This window comes from Pinus tabuliformis, chromosome 9 (genome assembly GCF_031772625.1).
Source record: "Pinus tabuliformis cultivar Carrire ecotype Pingquan chromosome 9, CPIR1, whole genome shotgun sequence".
In the NCBI taxonomy this organism is placed as follows: Eukaryota; Viridiplantae; Streptophyta; class Pinopsida; order Pinales; family Pinaceae; genus Pinus; species Pinus tabuliformis.
This window is the reverse complement of record NC_142307.1, coordinates 1,808,865,765-1,808,876,846: the sequence shown is the minus strand read 5'-3', so window position 1 is coordinate 1,808,876,846 and position 11,082 is coordinate 1,808,865,765. Positions and strand designations below refer to the sequence as shown.

Here is an 11,082-nt window from a genome sequence, read left to right as displayed (position 1 = left end):
AGTGCTCCTTCCCTGGTTTTGACATAAACCTGCTCAATACTCCCACTGCATGTGAAATGTCTGGTTTAGTACAGACCATTGCATACATCAGGCTACTGACTGCACTTGCATATAGAACACGGGACATGTCCTCTTCCTCTTCTTGTGTCTTGGGACATTGTTCAGCAGATAAGCTCACACCTACAGGAATAGGAACCTTCACTGGTTTACTATCCTGCATATTAAACCTCTGCAGTATTGTCTCGACATACTTCCTCTGGTTTAACCAGAGCTTCCTCTTTGTCTGATCTCTTTTAATTTCCATGCCCAAAATATAGTTTGCAGCACTAAGATCTTTCATGTCAAATTTGGAGGACAAATGGGTCTTCAAATCCTGGATAGTTTCTTTATCATTTCCAACCAGCAACATATCATCCACATACAAGACCAAATAAATAACGTGGTCACCAATTAATTTAAAATACACATAGTGATCTGCTTTGCTTCTCATGAAGCCAAGTCCTCGTATAAATGTATCAAATTTCTGATACCACATCCTTGGTGACTGTTTTAACCCATACAGAGACTTCTTTAACTTGCATACCAGTTCTTTCTTAACCTTCACCGCAAAGCCTTCAGGTTGTTTCATGTAGATTTCCTCTTCCAGATCCCCATGAAGAAATGTTGTCTTCACATCCATCTGTTCTACCTCAAAATCAAAAGTAGCAGCAACAGATAAAAGTAACCTAATAGAGGTTACCTTGGCAATAGGAGAAAAAATATCGCCAAATTAAATTCCCGGCACTTGGGAATAACCTTTTGCTACCAACTGAGCTTTGTATTTCTCCACCTTTCCTTCTGCATTTGTCTTCTTCTTGAACACCCATTTGCTGCCAATGGGTTTCCTTCTAGCTGGCAACTCCACCAGATCCCAAGCCTCATTTTTGTGCAAAGATTCCATTTCATTAACCATGGCCTCTTTCCAGAGTTTGCCATCCTTTGAATCTACTGCTTCCTTCACAGTTTTGGGATCATCGTCAGTAATAGATAAAGAAAAATTTGAACAGAAAGTAGATGGACTATACCTTTCTGGCTGCCTTCTTTCTTGAACTGATATTCTCACACCCGGAGTTTGTGGCTCTTCATCTTCTGGTTCCTCCTCTGCTATAGAGTCTGATTCTTCCTCCTTAAGCTCAAACTCTATCTTATCAAGTTCCTTTGGTTGGACTTCATGTTTAATAACATATTTTACCTCTCTGAACACCACATCTCGACTGTACACAACCTTCTGTGTGACTAGGTTCCAAAGCTTATAACCCTTTAAACCATTCTTATACCCAATAAAGATGCACTTTTCAGATTTACTATCCAACTTGGTTTGTTTCTCCTTTGGAACATGTACATATGCATCACATCAAAATAACCTCAGATGTGAAAGAGAGGGTTTCTTACCAATCCATATCTCTTGTGGAGTCTTATTCTCCAACACTGATGAAGGTGACTTGTTGACCAGGTAACATGCAATATCCACCGCCTCTGCCCAGAATTTCTGTTCTATCTCGACACCACTGAGCATGCTTCTTGCCCTTTCCATCAACATCTTATTCATTCTTTCTGCAACTCCATTTTGCTAAGGTGTATATAGAGTAGTATTCTGTCATGCTATACCACACTTCTTACATAATTCTTTAAATTCCTTGCTGCAAAACTCTCCACCATTATCTGTCCCCAGCACCTTTATCTTCTTCTCTGTCTGATTTTCCACGAGAGCCTTAAATTATTTAAACCTGTCAAAGACTTCAAATTTCTTCTTAAGGAAATATATCCATGTATTCCTTGAAAAGTCATCTATAAATGATACATAGTACATAAACTTACCTAGTGATGGAACCTTCACAGGTCCAAACACATCACTATGCACAAGTTCTAATATCTGTTTCACCCTCTTACTACCAGAGAGGAAACTCACCCAATTCTGCTTCCCATATACACATTTTTCACAGAAATCAAAATCCATAGAGCTATTACTAATACCTTCTACCATACCTTTACCATGAAGTATTCGAAGGCCCTTATCTCCAATATGTCCAAGAATTTGATGCCACAGCATGGTCTTCTCTCCAGAGACCACTAGATTTTCTGCTCCACTTTCAAGAACCATAGAACTGTTGCACCCATCAATAACAATGCTACCTTGTAGCTTGTACAGAGTTCTAATTCGAATTCCCCACATCAATACCAGTGCTCCCCAAACCATTTTGTAGGTATCCTTCTCGAACACTGTTTTTACACCTGCATCATCCAACTTGCTTACAGAAATCAGATTTCTGGTCAATGCAGGAATATGCAGAACACCCGAAAGTGTTCTAACCCTTCCACCTTGCAACTTCAACTTTACTTTTTCGCGACCAATGATTCTAGCCTTCCTATCATCCCCTAAGAAGACATCACCACCATCGTATTTCTCATACTCGCAGAACCACTTTCTATGGGGAGTGAAGTGAAAGGATGCACCTGAGTCAATCAACCATGCCTCATGATCTACATGTGTACTTGAAGAAGCCAAGTACACATCCCCACCTTCATCTGAGGTGGTTTTCACCTCTGCAGAAGGAGTATCATCAGATCCCTTTCCTTTATCAGGAGCTTTAGATTTACAATCCCTTTTGTAGTGCCCTTCCTTTCCACATTTCCAGCACACCACCTTTACAGGTTTTCCTGGAGATTTAGATCTCCCACTCGATGACTTATTTTTGTTTCTATTCTGGGACCATCCTCGTATAGACAAGGCATCACCATTCTGGCTCTCCATATTTTTCTATCTCATCTCCTCCGTCAGCAAGGATGAGACTATTTCATCAAACTGCAAGGTAGTTGCATTGCTACCTATTGCAATAACCAGACTATCCCACGAATCTGGTAGAGAGCACAACAAACTGATGCACTTATCTTCATCTGAAATTTTAATATCAACAGATGCTAACTAACTTACCACAGTATTAAATGTGTTTAGATGCTCTGTCATCGAGTCTTCATCTTTCATCCTCAGGTTATACAACTTTTTCCACAGGAACAGTTTATTCACCAGAGACTTAGATTGGTACAAAGTCCCTAACTTGTCCCACAAAGCCTTCGCCGTAGCTTCCCCTGATACATTCAACAATACTAAATCTGAGACACACAATCATATTGTGCTCTTTGCTTTCTGATCCAACTTCTTCCATTCTTCATCAGACACTCTTGTTGGTTTAGTACTCGGATCTACCGCGATCCACTGATCTTTATCCACCAACAGATCCTCCATCTTAAGTTTCCACAACTCAAAACTATGACCCTTAAATTTCTCGATCTCTATCTTTCCACTGCTCGCCATCTTCTTTCACCACCAGAATCAATCTCTCAGATCTCCCATTGAAAAGGGTCTACCACAGGCCCGAGCGAAACCCCTCAGCAACAAAGGCATCCCCTTGAAGCCAAAAACATCTCTGATACCAAATGTAGGCTTTAACCCTGTACAGAAATTACCTGCATACGAATTCTAAAACACATAAAATAAACAATACCATGGATCGAAAACCATCGCGTCCAAAAACATGTGTAAAAATCATGCAAAAAACCATAGGTGGGTCTGCCCAACCTAACATAGGGTCCAAAACTGAAATTTTCTGGGGCGCTACCCCGGACCCCATAAAGTGGGGTTAAGGGTACCCCTCAAACCCCCTATGACCCCCCCTCTAACCCCCTAGTTAACTACGTGGGCTAGTCGTGGAAAGAATATAACACAACCCAACATTTTCTTCATTTTCCATCATTTTCCCTTCATTTTCCTCCTGACATGCAACATGTGACCTTCTTTTTCTCATAGTTTCCATTATTTTCATAAAGAAAATGCCAATTAATGCCTCTTTTCCTTTCCAAATCCTTTGCCATACTAAACCAAATGAACACCCACACTAGGATGTCTTGCCCAAAATTTACCTTGGAATATGTGTCCCATGACCTTGGTCTTATTTTTCCTTTATTAACTTTATTACATGGATTTTTAACTTGGGGCTGTTACACGGATGAACATGTGGGGGTATATGATGCCCAAGAGGGGCTTGCTGGAGTTTCTGGCCAAAATTTCTCCCGAGGCACTGGCGCTACTCGGCAGTGAGGATGACCATGCATTTGTCAAGTTGGCATTTCTGTATGCGGGGATTAATTGGAGAGGGTGTCCCAACATCTTCACAGTGGCTGAGCCTCTAGATGATAAATGTAATATTAGTGTTTTGTTTTTTAAATTATTCTAGTTTCATTTCCTTGCTTTAATGAATTGGAATAAAATTTATTCTAGCACGTTCTTTAACTTGTTTTCTTAAATTATTTAATGAGATTGTCTAATTTTTTATTTTATTATTTTTCTTTTAAATTTAGATTTTTAATTATTTATTATTTATTATCTATCTATCTATATTATTTATTTATTTATTTTTATTTATTTTTTGTTTTACTATATATTTTGTAGACATCGGCACTTTCGATGGGGACATGCCTCCTCCCCCACCAGATTTCAAAGGATATGAGGAGATGGGCGAGGCCCAAGAGGGTGAGGCACATCCTTAAGGGGGCGTTGACGTCCGAGTCCGTAGGGTTGGTTTTGCGAGTTCGAATGGAATATTGCGATAGATTGCATAGAGTTTTGTTTGATGAGAGAGTCCACCCTATGAGGGCTTGATATATCAATATAGATCCTAGTTTCGTGGGTCTGTACAGGGTCTATCCGTGGGAGGTTATGTCTCTTATGTGACATATAATCGGATCTAGTAGGACGCTGACAATGATGAGGGATGAAAGCCATCATCATGCAATGACAAATACATTAGATGAGGGTGATGATGATGATGAGGGTGGTGATCATGATGCTTCTCGTAGTACCACCCCATTGAATCATGGCCATAAGGGTGTTGGTGATACATATGGAAGTACACCTCCTCAGTCACTTAATGATGAGATGTTAGAGCTAGAGGATGTGCCTCATGTTATTCTTGACAAAGTAGACCAACCACCTCCTCCTCCACCTTAGCTGAGTTTGACAGACATTGATCATGCAGTAGTTGACCATCCATTGTCTTCTATTGCAAACTAGCCTGGAGCTATGTCTTTTTTATCAGATATTTGATTGCACTTATTTGAATTGATGTAGTTATTTGACATATTTGTATATATATATGGTGAACTTTTTTATTCATGTTTATGTATTTAATTTATATGTTGGTGTTTGATGTGTATATTGTTAGTTCATGTTAGATATGTTCATTTAATGTGCTTTGTTAGGTCCATATAATACTAGTGATTCCCCCATTACTATTGTCATTGTAGCCCTTATTGTTATTATTGTGCCCCTATTGTCCCCATATTATTATTAGAGAGCTCCATAGAAGCCCACTATTGTTATTATTGTGCCCTTATATTATTATTGCTATGTCAACTTTGATTATATTGTGACCCCTTAGACTCCTATATATAGAAAGGAGGTTTAGTCATTTGTATCACACAATAATTGTTCATTTGTGTAATGTAAAGGAGGTTTCCCCTCGAAGAGGCTAATTTTGAAGTCGTCGAATTATCTTTTCTATCTTTTTGTGAGCTGGTTCATAACATTTGATATCAGAGCTTTGGATTCTAGGGTTTCACTGCTCCAAATAGGCCATCGTGGAATTTTCGCTATAAATTTTTTTCTGCGACGTTTTAGAAGCTAAAAATAAAACCCATTTGAGCTGAAATCTCTGTGATCCTCGGGTCTAAGTTTCCAATTTTGTATCACTATATTTTATAAGATATGATCTATGGAAGTTAAGGTTTATGCAGGTTCCCGAATTACATCCCAAACAGGCAACCTTGGGAGAATCGTCATAAATTTCTCTTTGAGTATCATATTGAAATTTCGTAAGAAGTTAAACAAAGAGGACTTACTATGTTTTTCTTTGCATCATTTTCAGCTTCGAAGGTTGAAACAGTGACACATGGCACTTCGTACAACTTCTCTCTACTGAAAAAGCGTATAATCAGGCTATCTTGGGAGTTTGGGCATAACTCTTTCTTGGAGAATCCAATTTCTATCAGACTGGTGGCATTATAAAGAGAACACAGAGGTATATCGTAGTTTGAAATTTCATACCTTGGAGATCCGAAATTTCAGAGACACATAATATTCAATATTGAGCTCATACAAAGTGAAAAAAGGTGTGTAGTTTTTTTAATTTTTTTCATAAGTTTGGTTTGAAAAATTAGTTTGAAGGAATTCAAAGGGCATAGTGAAGCATAATTGTCATTAATTGATGCCTCGAAGAAATAAAATGGAAAACCTAGTAAGCAACCTGAAAGCTCTAGCGTGACTCATGAAGAAGAGGAAGAAATGCAACATAATATATCAAAATTACGAGACCAAGTGCAACAAAATTCACTCTCACAAAAAGTAACAGAAGCTAAGATGGATGGTTTAAAGAAAGGCATGGAAGCTAATATGGATGGCATGAAAGATAAGATGGATGGTTTAAAGAAATGCATGTAAGCTAAGATGGATGGTTTAAAGAAAGGCATGGAAGCTAAGATGAATGACGTGGAAGCTTAGATGGGAGGCAAAATGGAAGATTTGAAGACAAATTTGACAAAGTTTCTACAATAAATGTTTACCGATGGTGAAAGGGTAGTAAAGAAAACTCATGATGAGAACAAAATAAATGTTAATCATGATTTCATAGACTTTAACATGGGATTGAAGACCCACCAAAGATGGATATGAGGAAGTTTGATGGCAAGGATCCTATAACATGGATACTACAAATGGAGCAATATTTCGATCTCCATAATGTGCGAAACACACAAAAGGTATGCGTTGAAACTTTATATTTGGAACCAAATTAGTTTATATGGTATTGATGGATTTTCTCTCATAAACAAATTGTCACTTGGGCAATTTTCACGGAAGAAATGATAACACATTATGATGATACAAAAAGCAACACCTTTTTTAGCCAATTGATAAATCTCAAACAAAAGGGTTCAATGATGGAGCACATTGAAGACTTCCAAAAATTGAATATAAGGGTAAAAGATATTCCAAAGGAACATAGGATTGATGTGTTCATAGGGACTTTAAAGGATAACATCCAACATGAGGTTTGCCTTTGGGAACCTGATTCATTGGATAAGGCATTCAGGGTGGCAAGAAAAATCGAAAGAAAAATTATGGCAACAAGGAATCATATCACTCACAACTATAAAGATAGAAGTGTTGTTGCCCCTAGCCTTCCACAACCTACAAGGTTGACACCACAAAAATTGGAAGAAAAAAGAGAAAAAGGGCTTTGTTACAGTTGTGATAGAAAATACACTAAAGATCATAAGTGTGATGAGAAAAAAATATTTTACATAGATTGTAAAGAGGAGGAAGAAAAGGAACAAGAAATGTCAAAAGAAGAGGATATACACCATGAACAAACCCTAGAGAGAGAAGAAATGAATTTAACCATATCTTGTAATGCATTGGCTGGAATTACCACTCCTCAAACTATCAAGATAGAAGGACATATCAAGAAGAAAAAGGTAATAGTGTTGGTTGATTCGGGAAATACTCATAATTTTATTCGTTGTAAGATAGCCAAGGAATTGAATTGCTTCCTATATCTAGCACGAGAGTGTCAAGTGATGGTTACAAGTGGAGGAACCATAAATTGCTCTAGAAAGTGCCATAATATCAAGATATTTATGGGAGAATATGTTTTGAATAACCCAATGCTTTCCATTCCAATGGGAGGTGCTGATGTTGTACTAAGAGTCCAATGGCCACAATCCTTGGGTACAATAGATTTTAATTTTCAAGAACTTTTCATGAAATTTTGTTCAGAAGGAAAAGAAGTTGAATTAACAGGTATCACAAAGAAACCGAGAAAGATAATTAGCTCTAACTGAATGACAAAGCTTCTAAAGAAAGAACAAGGAGGTGTAATTGCACAATTATGTTCGCTAGAGGTTCCCACATCGAAATCATCTATTTCTCCATATCTCCAAATAGTCTTAGACAATCATTCCAAGGTATTTGAGACTCTCAAAGGCCTCCCACCTATTCGTGATCATGATCATGCTATTCATTTGATTCCAGGAAGTGTTCCTCCAAACATCAGGCCTTACAGATATCCCTATGCCCAAAAGAGTGAAATTGAATGTATGGTTGCAGAAGTGCTAGAGGCTGGTATAATTCAACCTAGTCAAAGTTCTTTCTCTTCTCCAATAGCATTGGTGCACAAGAAAGATGGATCATGGTGCATGTGTCCAGATTATAGGGAGCTCAACAAGCTCACTATTAAAAATAAATTTCTCATTCCCATCATTGATGAATTATTGGATGAATTGCATGGATCAATTTAGTTCACCAATTTGGATCTTCATTCAGGATATCATCAAATCAGAATGAAGACTAAAGAAATTCCGAAAACAACATTTAGAAATCATGAGGGTCATTATGAATTTTTGGTCATGCCTTTTGGCCTTAACAATGCACCTTCTACATTTCAAGGTTTGATGAGTTCCATTTTCAAACCCTTCCTTAGAAAATTTGTGTTAGTATTTTTTGATGATATATTAATCTACAAGTCTTGGAAGGACCATGTTCAACATGTTGAGAGGGTGCTCAAACTATTGGAGGAGAAATAGTTATATGCAAAAAGCTCCAAATGTTTCTTTGGAGTACAAGAGGTGGAATATCTAGGTCATATTGTATCTCATGAAGGTGTTAAGGTAGACCCTAGCAAAATTAAATCCATTAAGGAATGGAAATCCTCACATCCATAAAGCATTTGCGAGGATTTCTCGAGTTGACAGGGTATTATCGCAAGTTTGTTAAGAATTATGGGAGAATTAAGTTTGTTAAAGGTATTATCGCAAGTAGTTATTTGACATGAGATTTATAGTAATTTGAGGATGTGTGTGGTGATGATGTCAGATTACAATGTTTGTGTTTTGTTAGATGTGATCACGATGATGATGCCTTGTTAGATTATTAGATTTCTGTGCTAGCTAATGACGTTTATGTGTGCTAGAGGTGTATATAATTAGATGATGGTAGTGAATTCAAATGTGTATCTTAGATGATGTTTATGATTAATAGATGGTTATCATCATGATGTTTATTTTTATGAAATAATATTTATTATATATTATGTATTGGTGAACTTATATCAAACTTTTATATATGAAATTGCATGTAAAACGACTTACATTAAAAAAAATGCAAATATATTTTTATGAATTTAAAAGTTTATTATGGTTGAACTATGATTGTAAAATTGCGATAAATATTTTTCTATTCCTCAAATAGTTCATTGATATTCAATCTAACTTAATTAGTAAAATATTTCAATACTGAAAAGGAAAAAAATAATTAAAGGTAAAATAATTTAGTTAGTTCTTAATAAGATGAAAATGTGTAACTCATTCAATTTTTAATATAAAATATTATTAATAATAAATTATTCAAAAATACAATTTAACTAATTCAATATTGGTTTATAAAATTCAATCTATTGTTAAATTTTAAAAACTTAAGTCACAATTTTTTTTATAGCTTGCAGCCTAAATCCATCTTAACTTTGGATCTACCAAGCATCGAGAGGGATCAAATCTGATCTTGAGATGCAAACATCTTTTAGAGTGAAAAGAGATTTGATCACTCTAGGCGGTTGGTAGATCCGAAATTAAGATGAATCTAGACTGGTATAATATATATGTAGTTGACGTTGAAATATTTTATTTATAATTCACGTTCTCCACATTAAAATGTTAAAATATGCCCCCTCATAATTTTTTCCTGTATGTATACATTTAATTATTTTAATTATTAATATTTTCTAAAATATTACATATCAAATCCATATTAAACATTGAAAAATTTACAAATATCCTTCATACATTGAATTAGAAAGCAACTATTAATGGAATAAAAATTCTCTCAATCTTTTTCACTAAAGTGAAAATATAAGAAAATTTTCAATTTAAATTACTTTACTTTTCTCTATATAAAGTATTTATAAATTTTTTTATTTAATGTGAACATTGAAATATTTTACTTATGAGTAAAATATTTTTTGATATAAATATGTTTTTGTTTTAAATATCACATGTAAATGGAACATAGAATGAATTACACATAATGTAATATCAATAATACTATTTCTTATCATGTGAAAAAATTACATTTCTTCCTTGTAGTAAAAAGTAAATTATATTTTTTTACTCATTACATTTCTTCCTCATAATAAAAGCTATTATTTTAAACTTTCGGTTACTTTATATTTCTATATAAAGTTATATGAGATTAAGGTGTAAATTGAAGTATTGTAATTATGATGGACAATGATTTATTTTGTTAATACTATTTTTAATTTGTTAATTTAAATTATTATTTTACTATTTTTAAATGTAACATTACGTGACAACATGCACAATTAATTTAGATTTAATATAACTTAAAAAAATTCTATTTTTATAAAATTTAATTTATTACTAAAGTTATGAGATTTTCAAGCAATTTAAATTTAATATTTATAGCAACTCTTACCAATTTAAATTAGAAATTTCTCTCTCTAAAGATGGATCTTACCAATTATATTATAAAATGCCAACAAGATGAATAAAAAAACAATATAATTAGTGAAACAATGACAATAAAAATATACAACAATAGTATAAATGATGAAATAACACAAGTACATATCACTGTACATTGTCATCACCCTGATTATCTTCATTGCTTGGCATGATAATATTGTTGTTCTCATATTTTGATCTAGGGTTGTGTAGTAATACGAACCACCAATCCCTATCCAACACATATGGATAAAAAAACACTTGGTTGCACTGTTTTTGGAAAACATAAGGTTCCCTAGCTTCATGCCACATCTTTCTAGAATGAATAGATATTATCCCATTATCACAATCTTCCTTTACATTATTCTGATCAAAGGTGTCCCACCACTTGCATACAAAAATGACACATTGGAACGAAGAGAATTCCACTTGAATGATCTCTTCTATCTTTCCAATGTAACCTAATGTCCCTTGCAT

General features: G+C 35.0%; 1 pseudogene; it reads left to right on the top strand.

Annotated features, from left to right (window-relative positions):
* Nucleotides 1-4,801: 4,801 nt before the first annotated feature.
* Nucleotides 4,802-11,082, top strand: part of LOC149156009 (putative chloride channel-like protein CLC-g pseudogene) — a 136,797-nt pseudogene continuing 130,516 nt past the window's right edge.